Genomic DNA, 17,239 nt, shown 5'->3' with positions numbered 1-17,239 from the left:
AAAATTCTCTAAAAACAAGCTTGACGACATTTTAAATGTATTCTGCAACTAATCAAGTGTAATGAAAGGTTCTTTTGGCGTTTCTTGGATGCGCAGAGCCTAAAATTTAAACATAGCGAAATAAGCTTCGAAAAAGGATTTGAAGAAAATGTTACCAAAAGTGTGTAGGATGAATCATGAAAATTTCGTGTTTGCGCTCTTGAAAACGATCCAAAACAAGCTGGGCGCAATTCCGGAGGTATTTTGCGACTATTTAACTGCAATGATAGGGTGTTTTTTGCTATTGCGGGATGCGCAAAAGCCAAAATGTCTACTTACTTTAGTAAGGCCAATCAGAGTTTGCCCGTAAACGTTAAAAAAAAAAAGGTTCGGATCAAACCTGAAACTTTTTTGTTTGCGCGCCTAAAAATTCTCTAAAAACAAGCTTGACGACATTTTAAATATATTCTGCAACTAATCAAGTGTAATGAAAGGTTCTTTTGGCGTTTCTTGGATGCGCAGAGCCTAAAATTTAAACATAGCGAAATAAGCTTCGAAAAAGGATTTGAAGAAAATGTTACCAAAAGTGTGTAGGATGAATCATGAAAATTTCGTGTTTGCGCTCTTGAAAACGATCCAAAACAAGCTGGGCGCAATTCCGGAGGTATTTTGCGACTATTTAACTGCAATGATAGGGTGTTTTTTGCTATTGCGGGATGCGCAAAAGCCAAAATGTCTACTTACTTTAGTAAGGCCAATCAGAGTTTGCCCGTAAACGTTAAAAAAAAAAAGGTTCGGATCAAACCTGAAACTTTTTTGTTTGCGCGCCTAAAAATTCTCTAAAAACAAGCTTGACGACATTTTAAATATATTCTGCAACTAATCAAGTGTAATGAAAGGTTCTTTTGGCGTTTCTTGGATGCGCAGAGCCTAAAATTTAAACATAGCGAAATAAGCTTCGAAAAAGGATTTGAAGAAAATGTTACCAAAAGTGTGTAGGATGAATCATGAAAATTTCGTGTTTGCGCTCTTGAAAACGATCCAAAACAAGCTGGGCGCAATTCCGGAGGTATTTTGCGACTATTTAACTGCAATGATAGGGTGTTTTTTGCTATTGCGGGATGCGCAAAAGCCAAAATGTCTACTTACTTTAGTAAGGCCAATCAGAGTTTGCCCGTAAACGTTAAAAAAAAAAAGGTTCGGATTAAACCTGAAACTTTTTTGTTTGCGCGCCTAAAAATTCTCTAAAAACAAGCTTGACGACATTTTAAATGTATTCTGCAACTAATCAAGTGTAATGAAAGGTTCTTTTGGCGTTTCTTGGATGCGCAGAGCCTAAAATTTAAACATAGCGAAATAAGCTTCGAAAAAGGATTTGAAGAAAATGTTACCAAAAGTGTGTAGGATGAATCATGAAAATTTCGTGTTTGCGCTCTTGAAAACGATCCAAAACAAGCTGGGCGCAATTCCGGAGGTATTTTGCGACTATTTAACTGCAATGATAGGGTGTTTTTTGCTATTGCGGGATGCGCAAAAGCCAAAATGTCTACTTACTTTAGTAAGGCCAATCAGAGTTTGCCCGTAAACGTTAAAAAAAAAAAGGTTCGGATTAAACCTGAAACTTTTTTGTTTGCGCGCCTAAAAATTCTCTAAAAACAAGCTTGACGACATTTTAAATATATTCTGCAACTAATCAAGTGTAATGAAAGGTTCTTTTGGCGTTTCTTGGATGCGCAGAGCCTAAAATTTAAACATAGCGAAATAAGCTTCGAAAAAGGATTTGAAGAAAATGTTACCAAAAGTGTGTAGGATGAATCATGAAAATTTCGTGTTTGCGCTCTTGAAAACGATCCAAAACAAGCTGGGCGCAATTCCGGAGGTATTTTGCGACTATTTAACTGCAATGATAGGGTGTTTTTTGCTATTGCGGGATGCGCAAAAGCCAAAATGTCTACTTACTTTAGTAAGGCCAATCAGAGTTTGCCCGTAAACGTTAAAAAAAAAAAGGTTCGGATTAAACCTGAAACTTTTTTGTTTGCGCGCCTAAAAATTCTCTAAAAACAAGCTTGACGACATTTTAAATATATTCTGCAACTAATCAAGTGTAATGAAAGGTTCTTTTGGCGTTTCTTGGATGCGCAGAGCCTAAAATTTAAACATAGCGAAATAAGCTTCGAAAAAGGATTTGAAGAAAATGTTACCAAAAGTGTGTAGGATGAATCATGAAAATTTCGTGTTTGCGCTCTTGAAAACGATCCAAAACAAGCTGGGCGCAATTCCTTAGGTATTTTGCGACTATTTAACTGCAATGATAGGGTGTTTTTTGCTATTGCGGGATGCGCAAAAGCCAAAATGTCTACTTACTTTAGTAAGGCCAATCAGAGTTTGCCCGTAAACGTTAAAAAAAAAAAGGTTCGGATTAAACCTGAAACTTTTTTGTTTGCGCGCCTAAAAATTCTCTAAAAACAAGCTTGACGACATTTTAAATATATTCTGCAACTAATCAAGTGTAATGAAAGGTTCTTTTGGCGTTTCTTGGATGCGCAGAGCCTAAAATTTAAACATAGCGAAATAAGCTTCGAAAAAGGATTTGAAGAAAATGTTACCAAAAGTGTGTAGGATGAATCATGAAAATTTCGTGTTTGCGCTCTTGAAAACGATCCAAAACAAGCTGGGCGCAATTCCGGAGGTATTTTGCGACTATTTAACTGCAATGATAGGGTGTTTTTTGCTATTGCGGGATGCGCAAAAGCCAAAATGTCTACTTACTTTAGTAAGGCCAATCAGAGTTTGCCCGTAAACGTTAAAAAAAAAAAGGTTCGGATTAAACCTGAAACTTTTTTGTTTGCGCGCCTAAAAATTCTCTAAAAACAAGCTTGACGACATTTTAAATGTATTCTGCAACTAATCAAGTGTAATGAAAGGTTCTTTTGGCGTTTCTTGGATGCGCAGAGCCTAAAATTTAAACATAGCGAAATAAGCTTCGAAAAAGGATTTGAAGAAAATGTTACCAAAAGTGTGTAGGATGAATCATGAAAATTTCGTGTTTGCGCTCTTGAAAACGATCCAAAACAAGCTGGGCGCAATTCCGGAGGTATTTTGCGACTATTTAACTGCAATGATAGGGTGTTTTTTGCTATTGCGGGATGCGCAAAAGCCAAAATGTCTACTTACTTTAGTAAGGCCAATCAGAGTTTGCCCGTAAACGTTAAAAAAAAAAAGGTTCGGATTAAACCTGAAACTTTTTTGTTTGCGCGCCTAAAAATTCTCTAAAAACAAGCTTGACGACATTTTAAATATATTCTGCAACTAATCAAGTGTAATGAAAGGTTCTTTTGGCGTTTCTTGGATGCGCAGAGCCTAAAATTTAAACATAGCGAAATAAGCTTCGAAAAAGGATTTGAAGAAAATGTTACCAAAAGTGTGTAGGATGAATCATGAAAATTTCGTGTTTGCGCTCTTGAAAACGATCCAAAACAAGCTGGGCGCAATTCCGGAGGTATTTTGCGACTATTTAACTGCAATGATAGGGTGTTTTTTGCTATTGCGGGATGCGCAAAAGCCAAAATGTCTACTTACTTTAGTAAGGCCAATCAGAGTTTGCCCGTAAACGTTAAAAAAAAAAAGGTTCGGATTAAACCTGAAACTTTTTTGTTTGCGCGCCTAAAAATTCTCTAAAAACAAGCTTGACGACATTTTAAATATATTCTGCAACTAATCAAGTGTAATGAAAGGTTCTTTTGGCGTTTCTTGGATGCGCAGAGCCTAAAATTTAAACATAGCGAAATAAGCTTCGAAAAAGGATTTGAAGAAAATGTTACCAAAAGTGTGTAGGATGAATCATGAAAATTTCGTGTTTGCGCTCTTGAAAACGATCCAAAACAACCTGGGCGCAATTCCGGAGGTATTTTGCGACTATTTAACTGCAATGATAGGGTGTTTTTTGCTATTGCGGGATGCGCAAAAGCCAAAATGTCTACTTACTTTAGTAAGGCCAATCAGAGTTTGCCCGTAAACGTTAAAAAAAAAAAGGTTCGGATTAAACCTGAAACTTTTTTGTTTGCGCGCCTAAAAATTCTCTAAAAACAAGCTTGACGACATTTTAAATATATTCTGCAACTAATCAAGTGTAATGAAAGGTTCTTTTGGCGTTTCTTGGATGCGCAGAGCCTAAAATTTAAACATAGCGAAATAAGCTTCGAAAAAGGATTTGAAGAAAATGTTACCAAAAGTGTGTAGGATGAATCATGAAAATTTCGTGTTTGCGCTCTTGAAAACGATCCAAAACAAGCTGGGCGCAATTCCGGAGGTATTTTGCGACTATTTAACTGCAATGATAGGGTGTTTTTTGCTATTGCGGGATGCGCAAAAGCCAAAATGTCTACTTACTTTAGTAAGGCCAATCAGAGTTTGCCCGTAAACGTTAAAAAAAAAAAAGGTTCGGATTAAACCTGAAACTTTTTTGTTTGCGCGCCTAAAAATTCTCTAAAAACAAGCTTGACGACATTTTAAATATATTCTGCAACTAATCAAGTGTAATGAAAGGTTCTTTTGGCGTTTCTTGGATGCGCAGAGCCTAAAATTTAAACATAGCGAAATAAGCTTCGAAAAAGGATTTGAAGAAAATGTTACCAAAAGTGTGTAGGATGAATCATGAAAATTTCGTGTTTGCGCTCTTGAAAACGATCCAAAACAAGCTGGGCGCAATTCCGGAGGTATTTTGCGACTATTTAACTGCAATGATAGGGTGTTTTTTGCTATTGCGGGATGCGCAAAAGCCAAAATGTCTACTTACTTTAGTAAGGCCAATCAGCGTTTGCCCGTAAACGTTAAAAAAAAAAAGGTTCGGATTAAACCTGAAACTTTTTTGTTTGCGCGCCTAAAAATTCTCTAAAAACAAGCTTGACGACATTTTAAATATATTCTGCAACTAATCAAGTGTAATGAAAGGTTCTTTTGGCGTTTCTTGGATGCGCAGAGCCTAAAATTTAAACATAGCGAAATAAGCTTCGAAAAAGGATTTGAAGAAAATGTTACCAAAAGTGTGTAGGATGAATCATGAAAATTTCGTGTTTGCGCTCTTGAAAACGATCCAAAACAAGCTGGGCGCAATTCCGGAGGTATTTTGCGACTATTTAACTGCAATGATAGGGTGTTTTTTGCTATTGCGGGATGCGCAAAAGCCAAAATGTCTACTTACTTTAGTAAGGCCAATCAGAGTTTGCCCGTAAACGTTAAAAAAAAAAAAGGTTCGGATTAAACCTGAAACTTTTTTGTTTGCGCGCCTAAAAATTCTCTAAAAACAAGCTTGACGACATTTTAAATATATTCTGCAACTAATCAAGTGTAATGAAAGGTTCTTTTGGCGTTTCTTGGATGCGCAGAGCCTAAAATTTAAACATAGCGAAATAAGCTTCGAAAAAGGATTTGAAGAAAATGTTACCAAAAGTGTGTAGGATGAATCATGAAAATTTCGTGTTTGCGCTCTTGAAAACGATCCAAAACAAGCTGGGCGCAATTCCTTAGGTATTTTGCGACTATTTAACTGCAATGATAGGGTGTTTTTTGCTATTGCGGGATGCGCAAAAGCCAAAATGTCTACTTACTTTAGTAAGGCCAATCAGAGTTTGCCCGTAAACGTTAAAAAAAAAAAGGTTCGGATTAAACCTGAAACTTTTTTGTTTGCGCGCCTAAAAATTCTCTAAAAACAAGCTTGACGACATTTTAAATATATTCTGCAACTAATCAAGTGTAATGAAAGGTTCTTTTGGCGTTTCTTGGATGCGCAGAGCCTAAAATTTAAACATAGCGAAATAAGCTTCGAAAAAGGATTTGAAGAAAATGTTACCAAAAGTGTGTAGGATGAATCATGAAAATTTCGTGTTTGCGCTCTTGAAAACGATCCAAAACAAGCTGGGCGCAATTCCGGAGGTATTTTGCGACTATTTAACTGCAATGATAGGGTGTTTTTTGCTATTGCGGGATGCGCAAAAGCCAAAATGTCTACTTACTTTAGTAAGGCCAATCAGAGTTTGCCCGTAAACGTTAAAAAAAAAAAGGTTCGGATTAAACCTGAAACTTTTTTGTTTGCGCGCCTAAAAATTCTCTAAAAACAAGCTTGACGACATTTTAAATGTATTCTGCAACTAATCAAGTGTAATGAAAGGTTCTTTTGGCGTTTCTTGGATGCGCAGAGCCTAAAATTTAAACATAGCGAAATAAGCTTCGAAAAAGGATTTGAAGAAAATGTTACCAAAAGTGTGTAGGATGAATCATGAAAATTTCGTGTTTGCGCTCTTGAAAACGATCCAAAACAAGCTGGGCGCAATTCCGGAGGTATTTTGCGACTATTTAACTGCAATGATAGGGTGTTTTTTGCTATTGCGGGATGCGCAAAAGCCAAAATGTCTACTTACTTTAGTAAGGCCAATCAGAGTTTGCCCGTAAACGTTAAAAAAAAAAAGGTTCGGATTAAACCTGAAACTTTTTTGTTTGCGCGCCTAAAAATTCTCTAAAAACAAGCTTGACGACATTTTAAATATATTCTGCAACTAATCAAGTGTAATGAAAGGTTCTTTTGGCGTTTCTTGGATGCGCAGAGCCTAAAATTTAAACATAGCGAAATAAGCTTCGAAAAAGGATTTGAAGAAAATGTTACCAAAAGTGTGTAGGATGAATCATGAAAATTTCGTGTTTGCGCTCTTGAAAACGATCCAAAACAAGCTGGGCGCAATTCCGGAGGTATTTTGCGACTATTTAACTGCAATGATAGGGTGTTTTTTGCTATTGCGGGATGCGCAAAAGCCAAAATGTCTACTTACTTTAGTAAGGCCAATCAGAGTTTGCCCGTAAACGTTAAAAAAAAAAAGGTTCGGATTAAACCTGAAACTTTTTTGTTTGCGCGCCTAAAAATTCTCTAAAAACAAGCTTGACGACATTTTAAATATATTCTGCAACTAATCAAGTGTAATGAAAGGTTCTTTTGGCGTTTCTTGGATGCGCAGAGCCTAAAATTTAAACATAGCGAAATAAGCTTCGAAAAAGGATTTGAAGAAAATGTTACCAAAAGTGTGTAGGATGAATCATGAAAATTTCGTGTTTGCGCTCTTGAAAACGATCCAAAACAAGCTGGGCGCAATTCCGGAGGTATTTTGCGACTATTTAACTGCAATGATAGGGTGTTTTTTGCTATTGCGGGATGCGCAAAAGCCAAAATGTCTACTTACTTTAGTAAGGCCAATCAGAGTTTGCCCGTAAACGTTAAAAAAAAAAAGGTTCGGATTAAACCTGAAACTTTTTTGTTTGCGCGCCTAAAAATTCTCTAAAAACAAGCTTGACGACATTTTAAATATATTCTGCAACTAATCAAGTGTAATGAAAGGTTCTTTTGGCGTTTCTTGGATGCGCAGAGCCTAAAATTTAAACATAGCGAAATAAGCTTCGAAAAAGGATTTGAAGAAAATGTTACCAAAAGTGTGTAGGATGAATCATGAAAATTTCGTGTTTGCGCTCTTGAAAACGATCCAAAACAAGCTGGGCGCAATTCCGGAGGTATTTTGCGACTATTTAACTGCAATGATAGGGTGTTTTTTGCTATTGCGGGATGCGCAAAAGCCAAAATGTCTACTTACTTTAGTAAGGCCAATCAGAGTTTGCCCGTAAACGTTAAAAAAAAAAAGGTTCGGATTAAACCTGAAACTTTTTTGTTTGCGCGCCTAAAAATTCTCTAAAAACAAGCTTGACGACATTTTAAATATATTCTGCAACTAATCAAGTGTAATGAAAGGTTCTTTTGGCGTTTCTTGGATGCGCAGAGCCTAAAATTTAAACATAGCGAAATAAGCTTCGAAAAAGGATTTGAAGAAAATGTTACCAAAAGTGTGTAGGATGAATCATGAAAATTTCGTGTTTGCGCTCTTGAAAACGATCCAAAACAAGCTGGGCGCAATTCCGGAGGTATTTTGCGACTATTTAACTGCAATGATAGGGTGTTTTTTGCTATTGCGGGATGCGCAAAAGCCAAAATGTCTACTTACTTTAGTAAGGCCAATCAGAGTTTGCCCGTAAACGTTAAAAAAAAAAAAGGTTCGGATTAAACCTGAAACTTTTTTGTTTGCGCGCCTAAAAATTCTCTAAAAACAAGCTTGACGACATTTTAAATATATTCTGCAACTAATCAAGTGTAATGAAAGGTTCTTTTGGCGTTTCTTGGATGCGCAGAGCCTAAAATTTAAACATAGCGAAATAAGCTTCGAAAAAGGATTTGAAGAAAATGTTACCAAAAGTGTGTAGGATGAATCATGAAAATTTCGTGTTTGCGCTCTTGAAAACGATCCAAAACAAGCTGGGCGCAATTCCGGAGGTATTTTGCGACTATTTAACTGCAATGATAGGGTGTTTTTTGCTATTGCGGGATGCGCAAAAGCCAAAATGTCTACTTACTTTAGTAAGGCCAATCAGAGTTTGCCCGTAAACGTTAAAAAAAAAAAAGGTTCGGATTAAACCTGAAACTTTTTTGTTTGCGCGCCTAAAAATTCTCTAAAAACAAGCTTGACGACATTTTAAATATATTCTGCAACTAATCAAGTGTAATGAAAGGTTCTTTTGGCGTTTCTTGGATGCGCAGAGCCTAAAATTTAAACATAGCGAAATAAGCTTCGAAAAAGGATTTGAAGAAAATGTTACCAAAAGTGTGTAGGATGAATCATGAAAATTTCGTGTTTGCGCTCTTGAAAACGATCCAAAACAAGCTGGGCGCAATTCCGGAGGTATTTTGCGACTATTTAACTGCAATGATAGGGTGTTTTTTGCTATTGCGGGATGCGCAAAAGCCAAAATGTCTACTTACTTTAGTAAGGCCAATCAGAGTTTGCCCGTAAACGTTAAAAAAAAAAAGGTTCGGATTAAACCTGAAACTTTTTTGTTTGCGCGCCTAAAAATTCTCTAAAAACAAGCTTGACGACATTTTAAATATATTCTGCAACTAATCAAGTGTAATGAAAGGTTCTTTTGGCGTTTCTTGGATGCGCAGAGCCTAAAATTTAAACATAGCGAAATAAGCTTCGAAAAAGGATTTGAAGAAAATGTTACCAAAAGTGTGTAGGATGAATCATGAAAATTTCGTGTTTGCGCTCTTGAAAACGATCCAAAACAAGCTGGGCGCAATTCCGGAGGTATTTTGCGACTATTTAACTGCAATGATAGGGTGTTTTTTGCTATTGCGGGATGCGCAAAAGCCAAAATGTCTACTTACTTTAGTAAGGCCAATCAGAGTTTGCCCGTAAACGTTAAAAAAAAAAAAGGTTCGGATTAAACCTGAAACTTTTTTGTTTGCGCGCCTAAAAATTCTCTAAAAACAAGCTTGACGACATTTTAAATATATTCTGCAACTAATCAAGTGTAATGAAAGGTTCTTTTGGCGTTTCTTGGATGCGCAGAGCCTAAAATTTAAACATAGCGAAATAAGCTTCGAAAAAGGATTTGAAGAAAATGTTACCAAAAGTGTGTAGGATGAATCATGAAAATTTCGTGTTTGCGCTCTTGAAAACGATCCAAAACAAGCTGGGCGCAATTCCTTAGGTATTTTGCGACTATTTAACTGCAATGATAGGGTGTTTTTTGCTATTGCGGGATGCGCAAAAGCCAAAATGTCTACTTACTTTAGTAAGGCCAATCAGAGTTTGCCCGTAAACGTTAAAAAAAAAAAGGTTCGGATTAAACCTGAAACTTTTTTGTTTGCGCGCCTAAAAATTCTCTAAAAACAAGCTTGACGACATTTTAAATATATTCTGCAACTAATCAAGTGTAATGAAAGGTTCTTTTGGCGTTTCTTGGATGCGCAGAGCCTAAAATTTAAACATAGCGAAATAAGCTTCGAAAAAGGATTTGAAGAAAATGTTACCAAAAGTGTGTAGGATGAATCATGAAAATTTCGTGTTTGCGCTCTTGAAAACGATCCAAAACAAGCTGGGCGCAATTCCGGAGGTATTTTGCGACTATTTAACTGCAATGATAGGGTGTTTTTTGCTATTGCGGGATGCGCAAAAGCCAAAATGTCTACTTACTTTAGTAAGGCCAATCAGAGTTTGCCCGTAAACGTTAAAAAAAAAAAGGTTCGGATTAAACCTGAAACTTTTTTGTTTGCGCGCCTAAAAATTCTCTAAAAACAAGCTTGACGACATTTTAAATATATTCTGCAACTAATCAAGTGTAATGAAAGGTTCTTTTGGCGTTTCTTGGATGCGCAGAGCCTAAAATTTAAACATAGCGAAATAAGCTTCGAAAAAGGATTTGAAGAAAATGTTACCAAAAGTGTGTAGGATGAATCATGAAAATTTCGTGTTTGCGCTCTTGAAAACGATCCAAAACAAGCTGGGCGCAATTCCGGAGGTATTTTGCGACTATTTAACTGCAATGATAGGGTGTTTTTTGCTATTGCGGGATGCGCAAAAGCCAAAATGTCTACTTACTTTAGTAAGGCCAATCAGAGTTTGCCCGTAAACGTTAAAAAAAAAAAGGTTCGGATTAAACCTGAAACTTTTTTGTTTGCGCGCCTAAAAATTCTCTAAAAACAAGCTTGACGACATTTTAAATATATTCTGCAACTAATCAAGTGTAATGAAAGGTTCTTTTGGCGTTTCTTGGATGCGCAGAGCCTAAAATTTAAACATAGCGAAATAAGCTTCGAAAAAGGATTTGAAGAAAATGTTACCAAAAGTGTGTAGGATGAATCATGAAAATTTCGTGTTTGCGCTCTTGAAAACGATCCAAAACAAGCTGGGCGCAATTCCGGAGGTATTTTGCGACTATTTAACTGCAATGATAGGGTGTTTTTTGCTATTGCGGGATGCGCAAAAGCCAAAATGTCTACTTACTTTAGTAAGGCCAATCAGAGTTTGCCCGTAAACGTTAAAAAAAAAAAAAGGTTCGGATTAAACCTGAAACTTATTTGTTTGCGCGCCTAAAAATTCTCTAAAAACAAGCTTGACGACATTTTAAATATATTCTGCAACTAATCAAGTGTAATGAAAGGTTCTTTTGGCGTTTCTTGGATGCGCAGAGCCTAAAATTTAAACATAGCGAAATAAGCTTCGAAAAAGGATTTGAAGAAAATGTTACCAAAAGTGTGTAGGATGAATCATGAAAATTTCGTGTTTGCGCTCTTGAAAACGATCCAAAACAAGCTGGGCGCAATTCCGGAGGTATTTTGCGACTATTTAACTGCAATGATAGGGTGTTTTTTGCTATTGCGGGATGCGCAAAAGCCAAAATGTCTACTTACTTTAGTAAGGCCAATCAGAGTTTGCCCGTAAACGTTAAAAAAAAAAAGGTTCGGATTAAACCTGAAACTTTTTTGTTTGCGCGCCTAAAAATTCTCTAAAAACAAGCTTGACGACATTTTAAATATATTCTGCAACTAATCAAGTGTAATGAAAGGTTCTTTTGGCGTTTCTTGGATGCGCAGAGCCTAAAATTTAAACATAGCGAAATAAGCTTCGAAAAAGGATTTGAAGAAAATGTTACCAAAAGTGTGTAGGATGAATCATGAAAATTTCGTGTTTGCGCTCTTGAAAACGATCCAAAACAAGCTGGGCGCAATTCCGGAGGTATTTTGCGACTATTTAACTGCAATGATAGGGTGTTTTTTGCTATTGCGGGATGCGCAAAAGCCAAAATGTCTACTTACTTTAGTAAGGCCAATCAGAGTTTGCCCGTAAACGTTAAAAAAAAAAAAAGGTTCGGATTAAACCTGAAACTTATTTGTTTGCGCGCCTAAAAATTCTCTAAAAACAAGCTTGACGACATTTTAAATATATTCTGCAACTAATCAAGTGTAATGAAAGGTTCTTTTGGCGTTTCTTGGATGCGCAGAGCCTAAAATTTAAACATAGCGAAATAAGCTTCGAAAAAGGATTTGAAGAAAATGTTACCAAAAGTGTGTAGGATGAATCATGAAAATTTCGTGTTTGCGCTCTTGAAAACGATCCAAAACAAGCTGGGCGCAATTCCGGAGGTATTTTGCGACTATTTAACTGCAATGATAGGGTGTTTTTTCCTATTGCGGGATGCGCAAAAGCCAAAATGTCTACTTACTTTAGTAAGGCCAATCAGAGTTTGCCCGTAAACGTTAAAAAAAAAAAGGTTCGGATTAAACCTGAAACTTTTTTGTTTGCGCGCCTAAAAATTCTCTAAAAACAAGCTTGACGACATTTTAAATATATTCTGCAACTAATCAAGTGTAATGAAAGGTTCTTTTGGCGTTTCTTGGATGCGCAGAGCCTAAAATTTAAACATAGCGAAATAAGCTTCGAAAAAGGATTTGAAGAAAATGTTACCAAAAGTGTGTAGGATGAATCATGAAAATTTCGTGTTTGCGCTCTTGAAAACGATCCAAAACAAGCTGGGCGCAATTCCGGAGGTATTTTGCGACTATTTAACTGCAATGATAGGGTGTTTTTTGCTATTGCGGGATGCGCAAAAGCCAAAATGTCTACTTACTTTAGTAAGGCCAATCAGAGTTTGCCCGTAAACGTTAAAAAAAAAAAGGTTCGGATGAAACCTGAAACTTTTTTGTTTGCGCGCCTAAAAATTCTCTAAAAACAAGCTTGACGACATTTTAAATATATTCTGCAACTAATCAAGTGTAATGAAAGGTTCTTTTGGCGTTTCTTGGATGCGCAGAGCCTAAAATTTAAACATAGCGAAATAAGCTTCGAAAAAGGATTTGAAGAAAATGTTACCAAAAGTGTGTAGGATGAATCATGAAAATTTCGTGTTTGCGCTCTTGAAAACGATCCAAAACAAGCTGGGCGCAATTCCGGAGGTATTTTGCGACTATTTAACTGCAATGATAGGGTGTTTTTTGCTATTGCGGGATGCGCAAAAGCCAAAATGTCTACTTACTTTAGTAAGGCCAATCAGAGTTTGCCCGTAAACGTTAAAAAAAAAAAGGTTCGGATTAAACCTGAAACTTTTTTGTTTGCGCGCCTAAAAATTCTCTAAAAACAAGCTTGACGACATTTTAAATATATTCTGCAACTAATCAAGTGTAATGAAAGGTTCTTTTGGCGTTTCTTGGATGCGCAGAGCCTAAAATTTAAACATAGCGAAATAAGCTTCGAAAAAGGATTTGAAGAAAATGTTACCAAAAGTGTGTAGGATGAATCATGAAAATTTCGTGTTTGCGCTCTTGAAAACGATCCAAAACAAGCTGGGCGCAATTCCGGAGGTATTTTGCGACTACTTAACTGCAATGATAGGGTGTTTTTTGCTATTGCGGGATGCGCAAAAGCCAAAATGTCTACTTACTTTAGTAAGGCCAATCAGAGTTTGCCCGTAAACGTTAAAAAAAAAAAGGTTCGGATTAAACCTGAAACTTTTTTGTTTGCGCGCCTAAAAATTCTCTAAAAACAAGCTTGACGACATTTTAAATATATTCTGCAACTAATCAAGTGTAATGAAAGGTTCTTTTGGCGTTTCTTGGATGCGCAGAGCCTAAAATTTAAACATAGCGAAATAAGCTTCGAAAAAGGATTTGAAGAAAATGTTACCAAAAGTGTGTAGGATGAATCATGAAAATTTCGTGTTTGCGCTCTTGAAAACGATCCAAAACAAGCTGGGCGCAATTCCGGAGGTATTTTGCGACTATTTAACTGCAATGATAGGGTGTTTTTTGCTATTGCGGGATGCGCAAAAGCCAAAATGTCTACTTACTTTAGTAAGGCCAATCAGAGATTGCCCGTAAACGTTAAAAAAAAAAAGGTTCGGATTAAACCTGAAACTTTTTTGTTTGCGCGCCTAAAAATTCTCTAAAAACAAGCTTGACGACATTTTAAATATATTCTGCAACTAATCAAGTGTAATGAAAGGTTCTTTTGGCGTTTCTTGGATGCGCAGAGCCTAAAATTTAAACATAGCGAAATAAGCTTCGAAAAAGGATTTGAAGAAAATGTTACCAAAAGTGTGTAGGATGAATCATGAAAATTTCGTGTTTGCGCTCTTGAAAACGATCCAAAACAAGCTGGGCGCAATTCCGGAGGTATTTTGCGACTATTTAACTGCAATGATAGGGTGTTTTTTGCTATTGCGGGATGCGCAAAAGCCAAAATGTCTACTTACTTTAGTAAGGCCAATCAGAGTTTGCCCGTAAACGTTAAAAAAAAAAAAGGTTCGGATTAAACCTGAAACTTTTTTGTTTGCGCGCCTAAAAATTCTCTAAAAACAAGCTTGACGACATTTTAAATATATTCTGCAACTAATCAAGTGTAATGAAAGGTTCTTTTGGCGTTTCTTGGATGCGCAGAGCCTAAAATTTAAACATAGCGAAATAAGCTTCGAAAAAGGATTTGAAGAAAATGTTACCAAAAGTGTGTAGGATGAATCATGAAAATTTCGTGTTTGCGCTCTTGAAAACGATCCAAAACAAGCTGGGCGCAATTCCGGAGGTATTTTGCGACTATTTAACTGCAATGATAGGGTGTTTTTTGCTATTGCGGGATGCGCAAAAGCCAAAATGTCTACTTACTTTAGTAAGGCCAATCAGAGTTTGCCCGTAAACGTTAAAAAAAAAAAAGGTTCGGATTAAACCTGAAACTTTTTTGTTTGCGCGCCTAAAAATTCTCTAAAAACAAGCTTGACGACATTTTAAATATATTCTGCAACTAATCAAGTGTAATGAAAGGTTCTTTTGGCGTTTCTTGGATGCGCAGAGCCTAAAATTTAAACATAGCGAAATAAGCTTCGAAAAAGGATTTGAAGAAAATGTTACCAAAAGTGTGTAGGATGAATCATGAAAATTTCGTGTTTGCGCTCTTGAAAACGATCCAAAACAAGCTGGGCGCAATTCCGGAGGTATTTTGCGACTATTTAACTGCAATGATAGGGTGTTTTTTGCTATTGCGGGATGCGCAAAAGCCAAAATGTCTACTTACTTTAGTAAGGCCAATCAGAGTTTGCCCGTAAACGTTAAAAAAAAAAAAGGTTCGGATTAAACCTGAAACTTTTTTGTTTGCGCGCCTAAAAATTCTCTAAAAACAAGCTTGACGACATTTTAAATATATTCTGCAACTAATCAAGTGTAATGAAAGGTTCTTTTGGCGTTTCTTGGATGCGCAGAGCCTAAAATTTAAACATAGCGAAATAAGCTTCGAAAAAGGATTTGAAGAAAATGTTACCAAAAGTGTGTAGGATGAATCATGAAAATTTCGTGTTTGCGCTCTTGAAAACGATCCAAAACAAGCTGGGCGCAATTCCGGAGGTATTTTGCGACTATTTAACTGCAATGATAGGGTGTTTTTTGCTATTGCGGGATGCGCAAAAGCCAAAATGTCTACTTACTTTAGTAAGGCCAATCAGAGTTTGCCCGTAAACGTTAAAAAAAAAAAGGTTCGGATTAAACCTGAAACTTATTTGTTTGCGCGCCTAAAAATTCTCTAAAAACAAGCTTGACGACATTTTAAATATATTCTGCAACTAATCAAGTGTAATGAAAGGTTCTTTTGGCGTTTCTTGGATGCGCAGAGCCTAAAATTTAAACATAGCGAAATAAGCTTCGAAAAAGGATTTGAAGAAAATGTTACCAAAAGTGTGTAGGATGAATCATGAAAATTTCGTGTTTGCGCTCTTGAAAACGATCCAAAACAAGCTGGGCGCAATTCCGGAGGTATTTTGCGACTATGTAACTGCAATGATAGGGTGTTTTTTGCTATTGCGGGATGCGCAAAAGCCAAAATGTCTACTTACTTTAGTAAGGCCAATCAGAGTTTGCCCGTAAACGTTAAAAAAAAAAAGGTTCGGATGAAACCTGAAACTTATTTGTTTGCGCGCCTAAAAATTCTCTAAAAACAAGCTTGACGACATTTTAAATATATTCTGCAACTAATCAAGTGTAATGAAAGGTTCTTTTGGCGTTTCTTGGATGCGCAGAGCCTAAAATTTAAACATAGCGAAATAAGCTTCGAAAAAGGATTTGAAGAAAATGTTACCAAAAGTGTGTAGGATGAATCATGAAAATTTCGTGTTTGCGCTCTTGAAAACGATCCAAAACAAGCTGGGCGCAATTCCGGAGGTATTTTGCGACTATGTAACTGCAATGATAGGGTGTTTTTTGCTATTGCGGGATGCGCAAAAGCCAAAATGTCTACTTACTTTAGTAAGGCCAATCAGAGTTTGCCCGTAAACGTTAAAAAAAAAAAGGTTCGGATGAAACCTGAAACTTATTTGTTTGCGCGCCTAAAAATTCTCTAAAAACAAGCTTGACGACATTTTAAATATATTCTGCAACTAATCAAGTGTAATGAAAGGTTCTTTTGGCGTTTCTTGGATGCGCAGAGCCTAAAATTTAAACATAGCGAAATAAGCTTCGAAAAAGGATTTGAAGAAAATGTTACCAAAAGTGTGTAGGATGAATCATGAAAATTTCGTGTTTGCGCTCTTGAAAACGATCCAAAACAAGCTGGGCGCAATTCCGGAGGTATTTTGCGACTATGTAACTGCAATGATAGGGTGTTTTTTGCTATTGCGGGATGCGCAAAAGCCAAAATGTCTACTTACTTTAGTAAGGCCAATCAGAGTTTGCCCGTAAACGTTAAAAAAAAAAAGGTTCGGATGAAACCTGAAACTTATTTGTTTGCGCGCCTAAAAATTCTCTAAAAACAAGCTTGACGACATTTTAAATATATTCTGCAACTAATCAAGTGTAATGAAAGGTTCTTTTGGCGTTTCTTGGATGCGCAGAGCCTAAAATTTAAACATAGCGAAATAAGCTTCGAAAAAGGATTTGAAGAAAATGTTACCAAAAGTGTGTAGGATGAATCATGAAAATTTCGTGTTTGCGCTCTTGAAAACGATCCAAAACAAGCTGGGCGCAATTCCGGAGGTATTTTGCGACTATGTAACTGCAATGATAGGGTGTTTTTTGCTATTGCGGGATGCGCAAAAGCCAAAATGTCTACTTACTTTAGTAAGGCCAATCAGAGTTTGCCCGTAAACGTTAAAAAAAAAAAGGTTCGGATGAAACCTGAAACTTATTTGTTTGCGCGCCTAAAAATTCTCTAAAAACAAGCTTGACGACATTTTAAATATATTCTGCAACTAATCAAGTGTAATGAAAGGTTCTTTTGGCGTTTCTTGGATGCGCAGAGCCTAAAATTTAAACATAGCGAAATAAGCTTCGAAAAAGGATTTGAAGAAAATGTTACCAAAAGTGTGTAGGATGAATCATGAAAATTTCGTGTTTGCGCTCTTGAAAACGATCCAAAAC

This window comes from Porites lutea, chromosome 8, assembly GCF_958299795.1.
Source record: "Porites lutea chromosome 8, jaPorLute2.1, whole genome shotgun sequence".
Lineage (NCBI taxonomy): Eukaryota > Metazoa > Cnidaria > Anthozoa > Scleractinia > Poritidae > Porites > Porites lutea.
Note: the sequence above shows the minus strand (reverse complement) of the source record.